Below are 18,822 nucleotides of genomic sequence, written 5' to 3'. Positions count from 1 at the left end.
TGAACAAGCCACCACTCACACTTGTCCCTTTTAGGAAGCAGCATGGAAAGCTCACAGAATCTATGTGTACTGCAAAAGACAAGGTCTTGTTACATACTCAGTGCACCTACATCTGCTGTTTCTCCAACTTTAGATTTTATTTCTACCAGCTCTGTTGCCCTAGTGATTCTGCAGATGGCTACATGGGGAAATGGACTGGAAGTTCATGCTATAAACAGGCAGCAAAGCAGAATCCATAGTTTTGCACTGCTTCAGCTCCAAGGATCTGCAGAGATGTCACAGACACGTTATTCCCATTTGGCAATATGCTTTGATTCCTAATTCATGCAAACAGCTTGTTGTCTGCAGTAATACACAATTACTTCTAGGTGACCAAATAGCTTACAACCATTTCAACAAGCAGTTCAGGAGCCAAAAGCATTCCATAAATAAGATGCTGACACTAAGCCTGTGTGCTTTTCTTTAAAGATGTAAAATTATAGCCACCTGGAAAACTATTCATATAATAACACCCAGCCACATGGGACTTGCCACCTGTTTATTGGCAAGTTATCAGCAAAACAGGTAGCCAAAGGCATGAGTAGATCCAGCATTCACAGCTAGGGAGAAAGAACAAAAGAGACAATGGTTGACTTATAATGGCTTCTTTTTTGGGTGACTCATTTTTGAAAACACATTCCAGTTTGTGTAGAAATCATCATGGGATGAATCCAAGCCCTGGAAAGGTATTTTACTGTCTTCGAGAAAAGCAGATGACTTCTTTCCATTTTTCTTGAAGAAAGGAGAAGAGTCTTTGGTTAGATTGCATGATAAAAGCCTGCAGCTTAGACTTATTGCAAGCTCCACAGACCTAGGAGTGATGCCATTTCTGGAGAACATGGGTGGTTCTTCCTCCCCAGCACACCTCAGCCCACAGCAGTATAACCAGGCACTCAAGCAAACATGACAATTTAGAGCAAGTCCATGAGGTGGCAGTGAATGCTAATTAGCTTCCTAGAAAATCTCCCTGAGGCCAAACATTTTCTGAAATGGCCTTCTTGTAGTAAATACATCTGAAAACAATCCTTTCAAGTGCATGATTCATGTTCTGTGCTTACAGCCTGAAGAGTGATCCAAGCACAGAAATCTTTTTACAGTAGTAGATGGCCAGAAAAACGGATATAGCACCAAGCAGAGAATGAGCTGGAAATTCTATTTAATAAATACACGGTTAGGATCTCACATACCTTGCTTTTGAACAGCAGTTCTGTTTGCAACCAAGTCAGAGAAAAGAAACACTGCCAGGCTTTTGTTCCATTTGCAAGTGGGGTTTGAGTCATTGGAGAACACACCAACTAACAGAGCCTGTCTGCTTAAGCCCTTAAGCTCTAAAAACCAGTGGCATAAACAGAAACCAGCAGCAAACAGGGCAACATTACTGTATCCAGACTTTTCAGTCTTGTCTCCCAACAACAAACCCCTCACTACACCAAAAGCACCTTTCCTACAGTCCTGTAGCTCTTTGGACAAAGCTGCACTCATACTCAAGCCAATGAAACCCAGAAGCTCCTGGACCACGTCTATTTTTCTAGAGCCAACTTTCTGTAGAGCCAGTGCAGGCCCCTCTGGGGCTGGTAACAAGGAGTATGAGAACAGACCAAGTGAAGCTGTTTTATTGCTTGTTACAGATGACCCATGATGGGATACTGCAAGGTAAGCTTGGTCACCACTGATGTCTGGCATCATGGGAGCAGCACAAGTAGAGAAAATGATGTGCATTTTCCTAGTAAAGTTGTAGATAAAAATCTATTTTAATGATACAAGGTTTTCCCTCTCATGCACTGAAACTTAAATGCTGGAAATAATTAAAGTTCTTGTTCTGAACACAGAATGGGAAAGTAGTTGAAAAAAATAAATCACCAGTTCAGATAAATACACTTTCAATGCTGACATCACACTAGGAGATCATTAAAAGTTCAGACTAGACAAAAATGCTGGAGGCTCTTCTACTTTCCATAGATCATCTTATTTTTGCATATTAACAGTAATTCTGACTAATGGATGCCATGCTTCTTTAATCCTGCATTAACTCTAAGATTCATACATATTTTCTGCTTCCAGAATCATTGATCATCCTAGTAACTGCTACATTGCCTAACAGACTTAAACTAACTTAGAGGTAGGTAGTAGTACTAGCCATGAGAGCAGGTTCAAGATGGAACCAGAAAAAGCTGTTATAATTAAGAAGTGCATGCAGAAATAAGTTTTAAGTTGTTATCCTATAGGATTTTTTCAGTGTGTTGAAATTCCTGTTATCTGGAATTCCTGTTATAGGCATCCAAATCACAATACAGAATCTCTATCAACAAAAAAGACAGAATCTCTATCAACAAATCTCTATCACATATGCAAATGTAGCTTTAAAATATCTCTCAAACAATCATCACAAAGGAATACAAGACAACACTGCATCCTACTAAGGAGACAATTCTAATCATACCCTGATTTCTTACCTGCTTCTATCTACAGCTACAGCTGCTTTCTCTGTGTCCTGCTATTAGCCCCAACCTGAGCAATGCTTTTCACCTTTTTCTGATGCCTTCATCACTATCTCCCTTCTGCAGCAAGCACTACATTTTCAGTCACATTGTCAGTGGAACTGAAGGGTTTTTTCTAGCCTACCCGGCACCTTTTTGTTAAAAGCTTTATTCCCCCCCTGGATGTGTCTCATTTAAACATTCAAACTGACAGTCTATTAGGTGTTCTGGTGGCAGCTTCTTAAGAGATTGAGGTCTTTTGTGTGTCAGCCTCCTGACACACAATCTAAATGTAGCAGGGACGTGACAGCCACAAAGAATCTCTTTCAAAAATTAGAGGATAAGAGAGAGATTTGCACAAAGTGAAGCCCTTCTAAAAACTTATCTCCTCTGGAAATGGGTTTGCAGGCTCTCTCAGGGTTAAGGCAGCTATTAGGACTGCCCACACAGCCTGCATATCAGGCAGTTCAAGGGATGATGGATAAAAAGCAGGTGTGGAGCAGTTTTAACTTTAAAGGTCCTTGTTTTTGTCTGAAGACATTGACATTGTGATGGGGGGTCCCAGTCATTTCCCTGTGCTTCTCTTGCTGCTTCTACAGATGGCAGAAATCAGAACCATCACTCAAAAAACTGGAGGAAAAAGTGTTTGGAGACCATGACAAGGCCAGTGAGCTGTATATAAAGTTCCTTATTAAGTGTGTAAGATGGAACAGATCTATGAGCAGCCTGGTAAAGTAGAGCTTGAGCACATTACTTACTTCTGTAGGTAAAGCAGAACACAGCTCTACTAATGGAACTTTTACTTCTTTATTTTAACAGTGTACAGTGATACCAACAACAGAACATGAATGATGGGACCAGCAACTCCATAAGACCTATTCTTATTGATGGTAATAATTTATTGACCTTCCCCAATTTCTCATCATTACTTTTATCAACTTCTAAGACCATCCTATTATGTCTGTTGAGTTTTGTCCAAATGTTATCAAAGATCCGCCCTCCAGCCATTTCTATTAATAGTTCTGATAATTTAAATTAAGGCATTGGGAAACTCAGTTAAATGTATTCTTTATCTAACTTGGGTATCTTTATCTAACTTGAATGTCTAATCACCCATCTACATGAAGGCCAGAGGTTGGAAACGATGGGTAACATTCATACTTTCACTTCTGTACCAGATGCCAACGAAGCCAACTTTTCCCTAGAGAGGAAGAAGTACCACTGATTAGATGGGGGTTTTTTCCTAAAAATATGAAAAAGGACTGGAAGTTCCAAGATTGGCCTACTTCAGTCTCAGAATGCTATTGGAAAATATGCACTACTGATTTCAGAAATGTATATGCTGTCTTGTAACCTGTGATGGTACCTTATAACTTGCACTGGAACTTACTCTAACATTTACTATTGCAGTATTTACTATTATGAAGCAGATTTTTGCAAAATTTATCATGGAGAAGAGCCTGCAATAGTCATCTAATACATAAAAAGAAAGAAATTATGCATGTTTTGTTCATCTTTACTTCCTTTCTTCCCCACCCTGTTCTTTTTTTCCCCCTTCTGTCCCCAGAGTAGGATCACCAAGGGACAGGGTACAGAAAAGCATTCAGCTTTCTGCCTTTCTTCTCTGCTTGTTTGTCTTTGTCCTTCTGGGTTCTTTCCTCATGCACTGAATGGCCATTTTTCTTCTAAAGTCATTTCTTTCCTAGTACTGAAAATTCACACTGAGAGCTCTTCTCTTGTCTAAAATAAGTTATTCTGTCTTTTTTTTCCTGGGCAGCTGTTAAGGCTCACTCTCACAAAGAAGTGTCTTCCATTCATCTTGTTCACTGTATTTGCTGCCATTTCAGTACAATTATTATAATTAGGTTTTTAACAGAAATCCAGTTCCTTATTACTCTTCTTTTTTGCATAACCCCTTTTTGACCCCAACATTCATTTCAATACAACATTCAACAATGGATTAGCTTTTTCTATGACTTAAGTCTCACATCAAAAGAAAACTGTAGCTTATACTGTCATCTTAAGTACACATCTGCAGTTAAGAATTCCTCAAAAGTGATTCAGAACTAACCAAGAGATTAAAATTGATATCAACAAATTCCAGCTCCTTAATGTACCTGATCCCTTCAGCCATTATTTTTAACAAATGCTCCTATGCATTTATATAGAAGTTGCTCATATCTGTGACTGCCAACTGTTATGTAAAGCCTTGTCAGACTACAGCCCATTTTAAAAAGTTGTAATTTCACTGGTCAGGTATCCCATTCACGTTGCCTCTCTATTAAGTTCTATGCCATTTTGGGCATCATGTCTTCCATGTCCTACCAAAACATGTCCAAAAATAACTTCTGAATTAATTTAATTTTTCCACAGATACATCAAAGAGCACTGATTAAAGTAGATCTCTCCCTTAATTCTGCTCTACTGGAAATGAAGGGATATTTCACTCTCAAGAAACACTTGACTTTTTGATCTAGGAGCCACAGTTGGGTTATCATAATAATTTTAACAGGCACTCCAATTTCCTTCAATCCAGACTTCTTGAAATACATCCTTTTGTTAAGGCTTTTAATAAGGACTCATATATTTTAATACCTCTACCTTCTGCTGAGTTAGCAATTTCTTGCTATTCTCACACAGACTTGGTGAAAATAATGAAAAATAATCTACTAGAAGTTGAAAGTAATCATGTAATAGACATTAAGCAAGTTATCCAAGAATTAGTTATTCACTACCTTCTATACTTAATTACAATTTAGTCTGTTTCAGTAAAGAATGCAAAATCTGTTTTAATCAAATGTGGGCCTTATTTACCTTTTCTTAGATTAATTCATTTCAGTAACTTAATTTTAAATAATCACTGAAAGACTACAAAGTTTCTTGCCTTCTTTCTGTACACTGTCAGGTAAGGCCTGAAAATTTTAGATCAATTGTTCTGTCAAAAAAAGGGTTTTATCACTTAGTGGTGTATAAATCAAAACACAGTACTCAAATCCCAGTATACTGCACATTTCATAAAAAAAATCAGCACTGGACATTCTTCAGACAGAAGATCACTGCATTAATGGCTCCAGCCCTTCCTGTGAATTCTGAGATTGGTGCTCAACAGGCTGTCCACGTACTAAGAGTCTGGTACCAACAGACTAAAATGGAGCTTCCAATTGGAATTATTGCAAAATATCTTAGAATTACACCAAAAAGGCTCAGATTATTTTCCAGACAGTTATGCTACTAGAAGGAGGACTAAAGATCTTTCCATATCCAAATGCCAAGACTTGTATTATGCAACACCTCAGTTACCTTAAATCATATCATGCTGTGCCAAGTATTCTTTGTCTCCTTTAGGGTGAGAAGTAATTCAACCTCTGCCCTAGCTCATTTCTCCCAAGACTGAGAGATTACAACTGAGAAATTACAATATTAGCTTTACAATGAGAATAAATGTGCATTAGGAAGAGAAATTCCACCCCACCTTCACCTTAATACTGACAGACAACACTAAAGGAACAGTTCACATTTTTCTCCCAACTGTTGCAGGCTGATAAGGTGAAGTATCTTAGTCACTCTTAAAGGGTAAAATACAGGTATTCTAGGTTCAGCAGCAGAGGCTTTAGCAACATATTGACAATTTTTTATTCCCTTAATTTACTGTATATCATTATAATGGCCAAAACCATTATGCAGGAATACCCTCTGGGAGTCAGGCTGTGTAATTCAATATCCTTCACCACCCATGCGTTACTTCCAATCTTGTCAAATTCTGTGGTTCTCTCTAAATCCTCTTTTGAGAACATTCAGTCACTGATCACAAATCAGTCTCACACACAAAAGCCTTAGTACAGATACACATCTTTGTAAAGTGAGAGCTTCAAGACGCTTTTAAAACAAATGTATGGAACACAGGACAATGTTTTCACAGTGCTGAGAAGAGATAACAACGTGTGTGCCAAGCACCAACAGCCTTGTCCCGTTGTGCCCTACCATGAAAAAAATGTCCTGGGGGAAGCCAAGTTCACCTGCCACTTTTCAGTTGGTTTTGTACTCAGCTAAGAGTCACTGTAGGATTGCTAAGGAGGACTTGGCTATGATTAAGCAACAAGGAAACACTGTTAACTGGGTGTGGGGTGCTAGAATTCAGTCCTCTCTTTGCAGAATAGAATAAAGTATTCTGTGCTGCAAAGCATCAGGCTGAATCCCATATAAAGAGTCAGAGGCATCATTCCAGGTGATAACTGGAGGGGAGGTTGAACTAAGTTTTGGATCTTTACACAAGCAGGAGGGGGAAACTGTCTTCACCTGATTTTAAGTGTTCTTCTACCCCCCAGGGGGTGATTAAATACACACCTCCCACCCATGCCTGCTTCAGACATTGGTATTTTTATTCCATCACATATCAGCTGAGCAGCCTATGACTCAAATATGAAAGAACACTTGAGTATGGCAAACTGCTGCAGAATTCAGGTGAACAGGATGATCAAAATGAATGAAGGAAATAAAAGATACAGATTTATTCTCTCTTTGCTCAAGATAAATTCAACTCAGCCTCAAGCCACTTGAGATTTGTTCAAGGAGTGATTACATCCCAGCTAATCAGAAATAACAAATGCAATATACCAAATGTAAGTGATCAGTGTATCTAGGTCAGCAGAGAACAGGTGAGCAGCAGACATTCCTCAGAAATTACCACTTGAAACAACGTTAGGAAAATGATAAGGAGTTTAGAAGTCAGAGGGTACCTTTTCTGCATATAAATAAGCAAAAGATCAAAAGCCTGACCTATGATTTTCTGATTCACAACATTATTCAACACTTGGAATTAGATCTTATGGTAGTTGAATATTAAATGGATTTTTTTGACATTTTCCATAAACTGTAACTCTTTTCATTTCAGAAAGACTGGAATAATTTGAATTTTTATTTTTCTCTTGTTAATGGCTTCCATCCCATCGGCAAAGAACATTCCCAGACTATTTGGCCATAGAGAAAACCATGCAGATTTTTTGACAGACAGCAATCGATGCTGAAACAGAAATTTAAAAATTCTGATACATTTTCACAAAATCCTTTCACTTTGATCACTTGGTACTTGTTAACAAAAGGATCTTTTGCCCCAGAATTCCAAATCTGAAAGGCACTGGGCATTTGCCATACTCCCTTTACAAATAAAATGTAAAAAAGAAAACCAGAAAATTGACAATAGAGTCTTCAAAATCTGTCTGTGATTACCATGGAACCTAACATACCACCTTGATAATAGATGATTTTCCATAAAAATTAGCATAACAAAATGCTAGTGCACAAAAAGCAGCATCCAGATTCACCTCTCTGTTTTCTCCATGTTTTTTTCCTTGTCTTCCCAGCCCTCTGATGTTTCTCTTAATTAGTTTGCCAAGAAAAAGCCCTTCCTGCCTGTTAGTCAGTACTCACAAATAGTCTATAAATTACTAATTCAAAATCCTCAACACAGATTCCTACTGTCAACCTATCTTCCAGAAGCTAAGGCATGGTGGGAATAAATTTCACTAGACATCACAATCACCTCCACGAATAGAGGACAGTCAAAATTTCAGACACGTCCTAAGATCCTTTATATTCTACTGAGTGTGCCAGGCAAGGTCTCTAACAAGGACCATGCATGGAAGGTGACAAAAACTGGCAACATAATGGGAAGAAAAAAAAAAAAAATCTTTATTTCCTTTGACTTGAAAACTCCAGCGCATAGTTGTGGTTTCCTGTACAAAAGCTTTAGAATTACTGTATTATCACTCATAATTATTGCCACTATTATTTATGGCCAGGAAGCCAGAAAACAACCTACAGAGAGCCATAGGAACCACGCAGACCTCCAGTCAGATGGTACTTCAAGGCATGGGAAAGGCAGATAGCACCTAATTTGGCAGGGCTGCCACTGATGTCACGTTATGACACACACTGTGCCAGCTTGGTGACAGCCAAAGGAGGCAGCTCTCCTTTCAAAACAAGATCCACCAGGCTTTACAGAGGTAGTACAGGACAAAGGGGTTCTATACAGCACTCACAGAGATTTTAGAGTACACTGTGTTCTACATTAATAATATGTATTTCTACATTTCATCAGTCTTATTCAGTCTTCTGTGTCTCAAACATCACCTGTTGCTACATCAGCCTAGCAGCTGGCAACCTTCTACACGTTTGCAAAAAGCTGAGCTATGACTGATGTTTTCATCTCTGGGTTTGTCCTGGCAGAACTTCTTAAGACAACCCAGAAAGAACACTTTAAAAGAAAAACGATTTGAACAACTCTTTTGCACACAGCGTCCCAGTTATAATTTAGTTGTGCTTTCCTGTGTGTTCTTACAGATGAAATAAACAGATTATTTACATCTCTATAGAGATTGTGTGCTTCCAGCTTCTGTCCAGAAGCAAAATAGTTGTTCCCTTCTCCCTTTTCTGCCAGTGGAGAATATGTGATAGCTTTAATCTTTCATACTATGTGCAGAAACTACATTTTGAGGAAGTATAATCTTTCTTCAGTAGCTGGAAGCAAAAGATGGTATCCATTAATCTCTTCTCACAAATGCAGAGTGCACAATGGGGGCTAATAATGAAATAATTAAACACACAATCATTAAGCTGATTCCTAATGTTGCAGCCATTCTTTCTCTATGACTCTTATATTTCCAGAGTAGTCTTGAATTTTTCCTGTAAACAGCAGAGCAATATCTCAAGTGAAGCAATATATTCATGTTCTCTCATGTCTTTCAGTACAAATACATGTGGTCTAACAATATTTTTATAGAAATACATGCAGGGTAGGTTGGTTTGGGGTTTTTGTTTGGATTTTTTTGATTTTTGGTTGTTTTGTTTGCTTTTTGGGTTTTTTAATTGGGAGTGGGGGGGTGTTTGGTTTTGGTTTGTTTGGTTGGTTTTTTTGTTGTTGTTGTTGTGTTTTTTGTTGGTTTTTTTTTGTTGGTTTGGGTTTTTTTCCCCTGAGACTGGTAGAAAACAAAGAACAGCACCATCTAAAAGGTACTGTGGGGTTTCTATGATGACTTATGTCCAGGCACTTCCCACTGAGTCTGCCATTTTTTTGGTGCTAAAGCTACCTATTAATTTGCTGTCCCAATCTCAAAAAGTGAGAATTACAAAAACAAAACCACCAGAAACATCAAAACATTCCTGGTCCTGCAGTGATACTTCATGAAAGCAACAGCATAACGGAGTGAAAATGAACTGAGCAGCATTCACATAAATTAATATTTTCACAGGAAGAACAGATATTAGCCTACCTCACCCAACAATGAGATGAGATTTTTATCATTTAGAGCCTCTACCTCAAAATCTAATTTATCTCTAACAGATATGTTCTAATCAACCCACTGAGCTAACCACCAGGACCCACAGGTAAAGTCTGTCTGAGCAGCTGTGCAGAAAGTTGGTGTTGATGTACAGGTACACAACACGTGGTGGTATTTGGTTAAATTTGAAATTTCACTCTAAAGTGAACCTGAACCTCCAAGTCTGTGTTAATATTTTATGGTAAAAAACCCAACAGTGAATGCTAACATAACCAGGCTCAGGTGAACAAATGATGCATCCCAGTCTCTCCAGTGCTGTGGTGTGTCCATAAATGTTCTAACACAAAAGCATTTTATAGCTAATGAAAAAATAATAATCTCCTCTGCTACTGTGGGAATTTTCCCCTTATGATGAATAAATCTGTACCTGAGTGAAATCAATAGAATTATTACTACTCATCCCATTAAATCCATTAATACGTGTTGTCCCTGATCCTGAAAATAAACAAAACTTTAAAATATAATCTGGGGCACACTCAGTCCACACTAAACAAAACACCTTCTCATTTAAATCAAAAATAAAACTCAGTTGCCTATCAACTGATTTTAAAAGCAGATACAAGCATTCTTTAGCATCAGACTACTAAACCAAGCCTGCTGTCACGTGCCTGGAACTGGAATAGTTTGGGTCATGTCAGTGCCTCTTTCACTGGAAGCATTTGACTGCCAATGCCACCACATCACGAGCACTCAGACATCAAGGCCACCGAGTCACTATGCAGAGTTTTTCCTTTTTTTGTGTGATAGCAGTGCCTCCTCTTGCATTCACACCAAGAGCACAGCAGATCCCAGTCAGTCAGCAGTGTGTGGAGGTGTATGCCTGTGCACATGAGAAATCAGTTTTACTTCTAAAGGTTTATCCATAGCAACCAAGAAAAAACAAACCAAAGAAAAACCAAACAGAAGTGATCCAGCAGTTCAAAACCAGACACTGGGGGTGACAGCTTTCCTTTCATAGTGTAGGGGCATTTGAATTTTTTCCAACAGTTGCTGGGTCTTGCAATAGCACACTTGATATTCCTGTATCAACAGCCTGTCTCACAATCTCTTATCTTTATTTAAATTAACTTTCAATAGTTGGCAATGCACACAAAACCCAGAAGTTTACAGAACTGCTATGTAATATAAACAACAAACAAAACCAACCAAACCAAAAAAACCCCAAGAATACTGAGAGTGAAGTGTGGCTCATAACTATGCTTAAAACCTATAGAACAAATATACTGCATATACACAACTGAAGGAAAGAGAGAGAGTTCTAGTGCTACACAGATTTGGTTCAATCAATTTGGCACTTCATATGCAATCCTGGAAAAGATACATTTAGTGATAAACCTCAGCTTTCATGAAGGGGGTTGCTATATTATCTGTCTCTGCATCTACTGCTTTATTCAGTAATGGGAATAAAATCAGCTCTACGAGAGATTGCCTCTTTAGTTGCACAGGTAATTGAGCATGAAAGAAAGCAAAAAAAAGTATAGAAATTTTTAAATCTTTTAAAACAAATTTTCCAGATTTGCTACCATGAGCTGGAGTGTGACCTTTTAGCATGCCAGAAAAAAAACCAGACACAAAGAGACACAAATAGGAGTGTCAATTCTTCATTTTAATTTTAACTGCTTAAAAAATAGGAGGGTGATCCCATCCAGTGTAATTACCATTTCACCTTTTCCAAGCTCCTCTATACTCTACAGGTTTGAGGCTGTTTGGAAGATACATGATTCTACAGACACCACAAGAGATCTTTTCTTATGAGAATCTTCACTGAATGGCAACACTCATGCTACAAGGGACACTTTGCAGGCATGAGAATTGCTCAAAAATACTTATGTGAGCCTCTCTAAACCTCTAAGAGGTAATTGAAAGCAGAGAAAGTAAATTAGAAGGAAGTTGCAGAGCAGACAAGGTTTCATTGAGAAGTTCCTGTCTAAAAGAGAAAGAAAGTTATAAACTGGCTTTATTTTCCTTTTTACCTAAAGAAAAAAAAAATAAGGAATAGAAACACATCTGTAGACAGGTAGGAAACACACTGAAGATGAAACTGTTTCACAAATACAGGGAAACACATCTGAAGTCTGTAAGTGGGCAGTGAAGCTTTTATATGATTTGTATTATTACTTCCTTTGTGCAAAATCCCCCTTAGTGCTGGGACAATCAGTATTTTTTTAAAACACAGCTGCGTGGCTGGATTTTCCTAAAATCTCTTGAACAAATGAAAACATGGAACTGGGAAACTCTTATTTGGAGAGCATTCTTTTAAGACAAGTAATTTTTCTCCACTTAGCAATGGAAATACTGGATAACCACAAAAGCCATTTGAATTAAACTCCTGAATGCAGCACAGAGCATATTCACTCCAGCTGCCATGGGGGTGTGCAAAAGGTACCTACAAGAGGGAACCCATCACAGTTGAAAATAACACTGACATCCGTGTTCTTTCAAGGCTTCAGCTTTCATTTGATGCCAGAGACTCCACCACAGACTTGCTGGTAGATGGTGTCTTGGGGAAGTGCTGTACCAAACAAAGCATTTTCCAGCTTCTCAAGCTAAACTCTGTCTCCAGCCCCTGGACTGGTCCTGCAGCTGCTGCTGACCCCCTCCAGCACCTTTCCTACTTGCTTCATATCCATCCCTTCCCTACACTGCCTAACTCCATAGGTGACACTAAGAGATTACACAGGAGACTCATCTGCTGTTTCTTCAAAGATTGCAACCCATAATTCAGCAGTCCTTGATTTAAACTGAGAGCAAGACACCAGGCAGATTCATAACCTAACTCATGCATTCTGCATCATAAATAATAGACTTGGGCACAAGGCTGGTAGCCAGCAGCTCATAAATTTGAATACCTCCTCTGATGCCACGGAATTTGCAGAAGTTTTGGAAGCATTGGCCCCATTCAAGTTTGAAAGCTATGTTTAGACTGCAAATATTTTTTTTTGTTGAATTATGTTAAATCTATAAATCCCTATTTAGTTCTCTGTAACGTGGCATATCTACAGAAAAACACACAACAGAGCAGAGGTTCATTAGCAGCAGTGAATACCAGCAGTTTCCCAGCAGCTTGTAATGAATATCCCAGTGCAACAGCCTTTGCCTCACTCAGTTTCCCTGACTGTAAGACCTGGTCATGTATGGACACTGAATGAAAATTTCAGTACTACTGCATTTCATCATTATACACTAAGCATTTCTTGGTGGTTTAGGCTTTTTTTTTTTTTTCTTTCTTGGTTCTTTTGATGAGGTTTTTTAAAAAATTTTAAAGAGAATATCTTCTGCAAGTAAAGGTTTGCATAACTTGGTTAGATTTAACTGCAGCATTAGAGACTTCACCTTTCATTCTCAGATTGGGTCTCTACATTTACACATCTATTTTCCAGCTGTGGTGACTGCATTACGTGGATTGATTTAAGAAAGTGTAGAAGAGGGTTACCAGTCCTTGGCTAGTTTGTGGACCCAAGTCACATACCCACTGAAGGTTGTGTGAGCATGCAAACCAAATTGCATTATTTCACATTAGTATTGTGCTCACTTTAGTAAACCCTGAACACCATGCAGTCTTCCCCTTTAAACCATAACTCTATTTTCATATTAAAGTTAACACTTCAAAAACAGTGTTCTCATTTAGTATGAACACTTCCTAATTACATTCTTCCAAAAAGCTGTAATAAACTTTATTTAAGCAAGTGCTTCACATTTTATTGCCAACCCCAAACACTGTTCATTTGCAAGCATAAAGTGTCCTCTTGACACGTTAATGAAAGTGCATTCATACATGTCAGCTGGAGCAATTATGTACTTCAGATTTATAAGCAACAAGTATTATTCAGTCTTTTCTGCTGACATTTTCAAACATGACATGCATATTAAAATTAATGCATAAAGTGGGAACACAGTTCACTTTAGCTGCGTACTTGCCAAACCTCTCAGAAATGTGGGCAAGAAAGAGAAGAGGCAAAGTCTTTTCCTATACAGGCCACCTAATTCCATAACATAATCAGACAGATTTGCTCTTGTTCAATTATCTCTCCAGAACCTTGTACAGGAAGAAACAAAGACAGACAAGCAGGGAAGAGCCCTGGGGCAGTATTAAGATACATCAGTGTCTGTAGTTGTCTCTCAGCATATGGGGCACACACGGTGAATTTCTGTTCCTTTCTGCATTTACAGAACCCCTCAGCCTGCTCTCCAGCAATGCTCATGGCCTGGGTCTGCAGCCCCAGCACTGCAGGCTTGGGCAAGAATTGCTGGATGGCTCTGGGAAGTCAGATTGCAGCCTGCTGCCTGGAGCACAGAGTTTGCTGCAATAATGCTGATTTTTTTAGAAGAGAATCTAAAATTCTCTTCTAAATTTTTTTAGAGCATTCTCAGAGCATTTAGAGCATTTTCATTTTTAGAGAATTCTCAGAGCATTCTGAGAATACTCAGAAACTGGGTTTTAAAGGAAACTTCCCTGGACATCTGAGCTGCCTCAATCCTATTTCATCCTTGGTCACAGAAGAAAACCTGAATGTTTCCTTTTATTTTAATTAGCTTTTTTGTCTTCCAATATCTTCAGCTCTCAAGAAAGAAGCCAAAATTAATTGAAAACCACAGCTACCTTGAAGACAAAAGAAACCACCTGATTTTCTATAAAGTTAAACTCAACAAATACAACCTCAACCAGGCTTTTTTAGATGGAACTCACACTTGCAGCTTCATTTCCCCAGGGTTCTACTTCCCCACTTGACATGCTGCCTTTGATTTCTTATTTTACAGAACTTCTATGAGGATCACCCATCACATGCAAGGTGCCCTGTGAAGTTAGAGTGAGATAGATAAGAAAGTTGCCAGTTTTATGTTCAGTGCATGTGTAAGGACAGATTAAGGGGTACTTGCTACCAAAATGAATTCTTGCAGGCAGAATCTAAGAGGAGACAGCAGAACTTAGAACTGCTTATCTTTGTTTCAACTTCTCCAACTTCTAGACTCATCTAAGACAAACTAAAAAGATCTCAGTATCTTGCTTAAAATATCCAGCATGTTATTTCATTGCAACACCAAACCACTAAAAATCACAAACTGGTTTATCTTCATTCCAAGGAAGCAAGAAACAGAGATTCTTTTTATAACAACATGAGAACTAAAACTGAACCATAGCACACAGGTCTTCAAGAAGCCTAATAACACCTGATGTTTTTAGGGTCAGTAAAGCTCAAGTCTTTATTTAGAACAAAAACCCTAAAGTAATTTATACAGAACTGTGTTATTACAAGTTGTGTAATAATAATGGAAGAAAACTCAGGTGAGAAAGAAAATAAACCAGAGCCTAAAGTCATCAATCTGGTAAAACTATTTATATGCCAATGAAAGCCTAGTGTACACTCAAGCAGGAGGTTCAGCCATAAACTATAGCCCTGCTTTGCCACTCAGCTCTACTCCTGACATTTCTCCCACTGAAACAATCCTACACATATGCAGCAGGTTTAACACTCCTAGAGCCCAGTGGTTTGGTACACTCAGAGCATGAGAGGAAGTTCCTGTCACCTTCCAGAAACAAAGCAGTCCAGAGAAGGCCGCTGCTCCTTGATCAATTCACGCTCTTGTGCCCTCTTGTTCCTGATGTTCCAAGTGCAGACAAAGCAAAAAACAAGGTCCTAGCCAAAGATAAGCAATGAAGCACAGCAAAACACCTGGTTTCCAGCTTGACTCTACCAATTTCTCCTCATTGACTACTTAGGCAGCAAGCTCCAGTCCTGATATAACTCTCACTGCTCCACTTCCACCTGCTCCTTCCTAGTGCTGAGTTATGACCCTTAGTTGAATACATTTCAGCTCACTTTTAACCTATGTTTTCCTTCTCACTGGAAGCAAACTTTTAAAATTGCAATTAGAATTGCAGGTGGAAAATGAAAAAAAAAAAAATAGCACTTAAATTAGCACTTAAAATTTAACGCTTAATTTCCTCTATGGGAACTCCAGAGGCAGAGGTAATGGTTCATTGGAAACAAGTCATTAAGCCAAACATACAAGGACAGAAATAATCTGCAAAGCTCCTGACTTTTTATGAGCTCGTTTACAAGATTTGGCTTTGAAGCAATTTATAGACTCTTTAGTGTTGTCTGCAATTACTTTCTTTGTCAAAGTCATTCTGAAAAGCAAGGCAGTGAGGAAAAAAAAGGTACACCACATACTCACACACACAACTACCCTGCATGAAATAATTATGTAGCTGTCACTGAACTATCTGATTCTACAACATCCTTATTTTTTCAAGTATAAGTGGGAGTAAGAAAGTGATGGAGAGTGCAAAACAGAAGAGTATGAAGGGTCTCCAGTGTTGCTTTATAGATCTTACCCAGCTGTGGGTAAGACTTTATATATGAAATTATACTGATCCTATAGAACCAGCTTGATAGCTGTCACAATAGGCACAAGAGAGAAATGTTATTTATTTCCAGTGGGTCCTTCATGAAGGGAGGAGCTCAGCCTATCTTGAGAAAAATTAACAGCTGCATGAATATGTCTAGAACCATTAGTGCTTATTAGCAAATTGCTACCCACAGGATTTGGTTTGGGGAAAGTGCATAACTCAAGGAGATTTAAAAATCTAACACGTTCAACATGTGAAAATCTTTGTGTTTCATTTGAAAAATAAACCCCATTATAATACTGATAGTAACAAATAGAAAATTACACTGAATTAAGACACTCAGCCAGAAAATGGCCAAGTCTAAAACATGTAACTCCAGGCACTCAACACCACTGCTGTAATACTGCAGAACATTACCAGAAGCAAGTGTTAATGGTCTCAACTACTGGGCCATTGGGCACCTACTCTTTATACTGAGTAGGAAATGTGAAGCTCTTTGCCTACCTGAAAGCAGATCACCAGTACCCAGTGGCAGTGATTTCTGTCTCCATAGGCTACATACTGCTGAATAGCAAACTGCACCTCTTGAAATGGCTGTACAAAGAAATAATGGCTCCCTCAATGTATTTATTTGCACCTGCTGCAGATGATCTCTAGGTTTGTTCCAACACTAATCATATTTCACCATCACTGACAATTCTCAGCAGAATATATTTTCCCCTGTTGGTAGATGCACTCTCAGACCTGACTCAGGCACTGCATCAGTAGCATTTTGTATGGAAGTAAAGCTTTTAATGGAGTTTTCCAAAATAAGACAAGAAGAAAGTCCCAAAAGAAAGGAAAGCTCAGTCTTCATTTATTGCTTTGAATTCCACTTCTGAGTAAATATTTGGTGCACCTAAGCATCAAACTCTCCTGTTTATGAACAGGTCAGCTCTATCTACACAGAGCCACAATGCAAGGTCCTCTGGGCTGTCTTTGAAGTGATCTTGACCCGATACAGAGATGACACACATAGAAAACAGAAATAATGTTATCTCTTAGAGCTCAGTGCTTGAACTCTCTTTAAAAAAAAACCAACAAAACAAAACCAACCAACCAGGCACCAACCCAGAGCAACCTGACAGCTGTGCAAAACTGCATTGAGCTATACACAGTACGTTTGTGATTGGAAGCACTTTCCACCAGGGACATAGATCTGTCCTTAATTTTGTAATTTTCACTATTCTTGATACCCCTGATAGTACTGTCTTTTCAATTCAGGTTTTCTCAAAAAAATTTCTTTCCTGAGCAACTTATCTGTACCTGCAAAGGTATAGTGAGGTGAGTCAGAAATCTTGAATTTTTTGCCAGTATATTCTTATTTCCTATGAAAACCTAAAGGCCTTTGTATAACAGCAAACCTGAGAGTTGTTTTCTCCCTGACAGATTTACATTTTACAGGATCCAGCAAGTCACTGATTTCATGTAATACGTGAGAGTGTGCACTTCAAAGCACATTAGAAATTATTTATAAAATGACTCAAGATTTCCAAGAAAAATCCATGCTTATGCAGCTTAGGTTCTGTGAATCCTGTGGATGTAGGATGTAACAGAGGTAACACGTAGATGCAGTGCAGGTAAAGCACTTCACAAAAGTAACATCTTTGCTGTGTGTGCTCACATTAAAGCAGGGCTGCAGGGGGTGTGCAGAGCAGACCAGCTGCTGCCCATGTACAAAGGCATTTAGACAAAAATTAGCTCCAAGATTTCCAGTCTCCCCTTAACCTCCAGCCACAGAAAAGCAGCATGGACTTTACTGCAAGATGCTCAGAAATCCTGGTCAAATATCACCAATCTGTAAATCTCGTGCTAGCAGACTTTCCCACATGAAGGAAGAAGCCAGGTCCAGGAAAGCCAGCAGGATGTTAGCCCTGCCCAAAGCAGTCCAGGTCCCTTAGAGTTAACTATTAAACACAACATAAGACAATTGAAAATATAGGACAAACAATCTACATGCAATTCTGCAACTGACATAATAAAAATCCATGACAGGATTACAGTAGCATCCTATCATAATTCAGTACCATTATACTGTGTTGAGGAGGGATTTTCCTCCCTCCAAGAGGCCAAGTTGTAATGGACCATGCACAATAAAAATACAATGTGATTTAACTTCCATGGAGTCATTCAGATAACCAACAAAAGCTTCTGAGTTCTCCACTGAGATAAAGCAATTACAATACTAAGCATTGTTTATTCAGACTAATTCTCATGTAAGTGTCATCTGTTAAATTAAGGTATTCAGAATTTGAACCAAGTCTGTGATGTACAGTAAGAAACTGAATACAAGGAACTGATACTTAAAAGCCATTGCATCTGTACAATTTATATTAATGTGTAAGGTTACCAAGTTTTTCAGTCCCACATTCAGGAGTGACCAAACATCTACACCTTCTCTTAATGGTTTTATTATCCTTATTTCATACCAATATAATTTCTTTGAATTCCATCACATGGTATGAAAAGCAGATAAAACCTGATAGCCCTTCCCAATAAGCAGCTACAATAAAACAGCTACAGGCTGTTTTAAGATTATCTGCCCCTGAAAAAATCCTTAGCTTTTCTTTGCCCCACT

The sequence above is a fragment of the Heliangelus exortis genome, chromosome 11 (assembly GCF_036169615.1).
Source record: "Heliangelus exortis chromosome 11, bHelExo1.hap1, whole genome shotgun sequence".
In the NCBI taxonomy this organism is placed as follows: Eukaryota; Metazoa; Chordata; class Aves; order Apodiformes; family Trochilidae; genus Heliangelus; species Heliangelus exortis.
The sequence above is the reverse complement of the archived record's forward strand: the minus strand, read 5'-3'. Positions refer to the sequence as shown.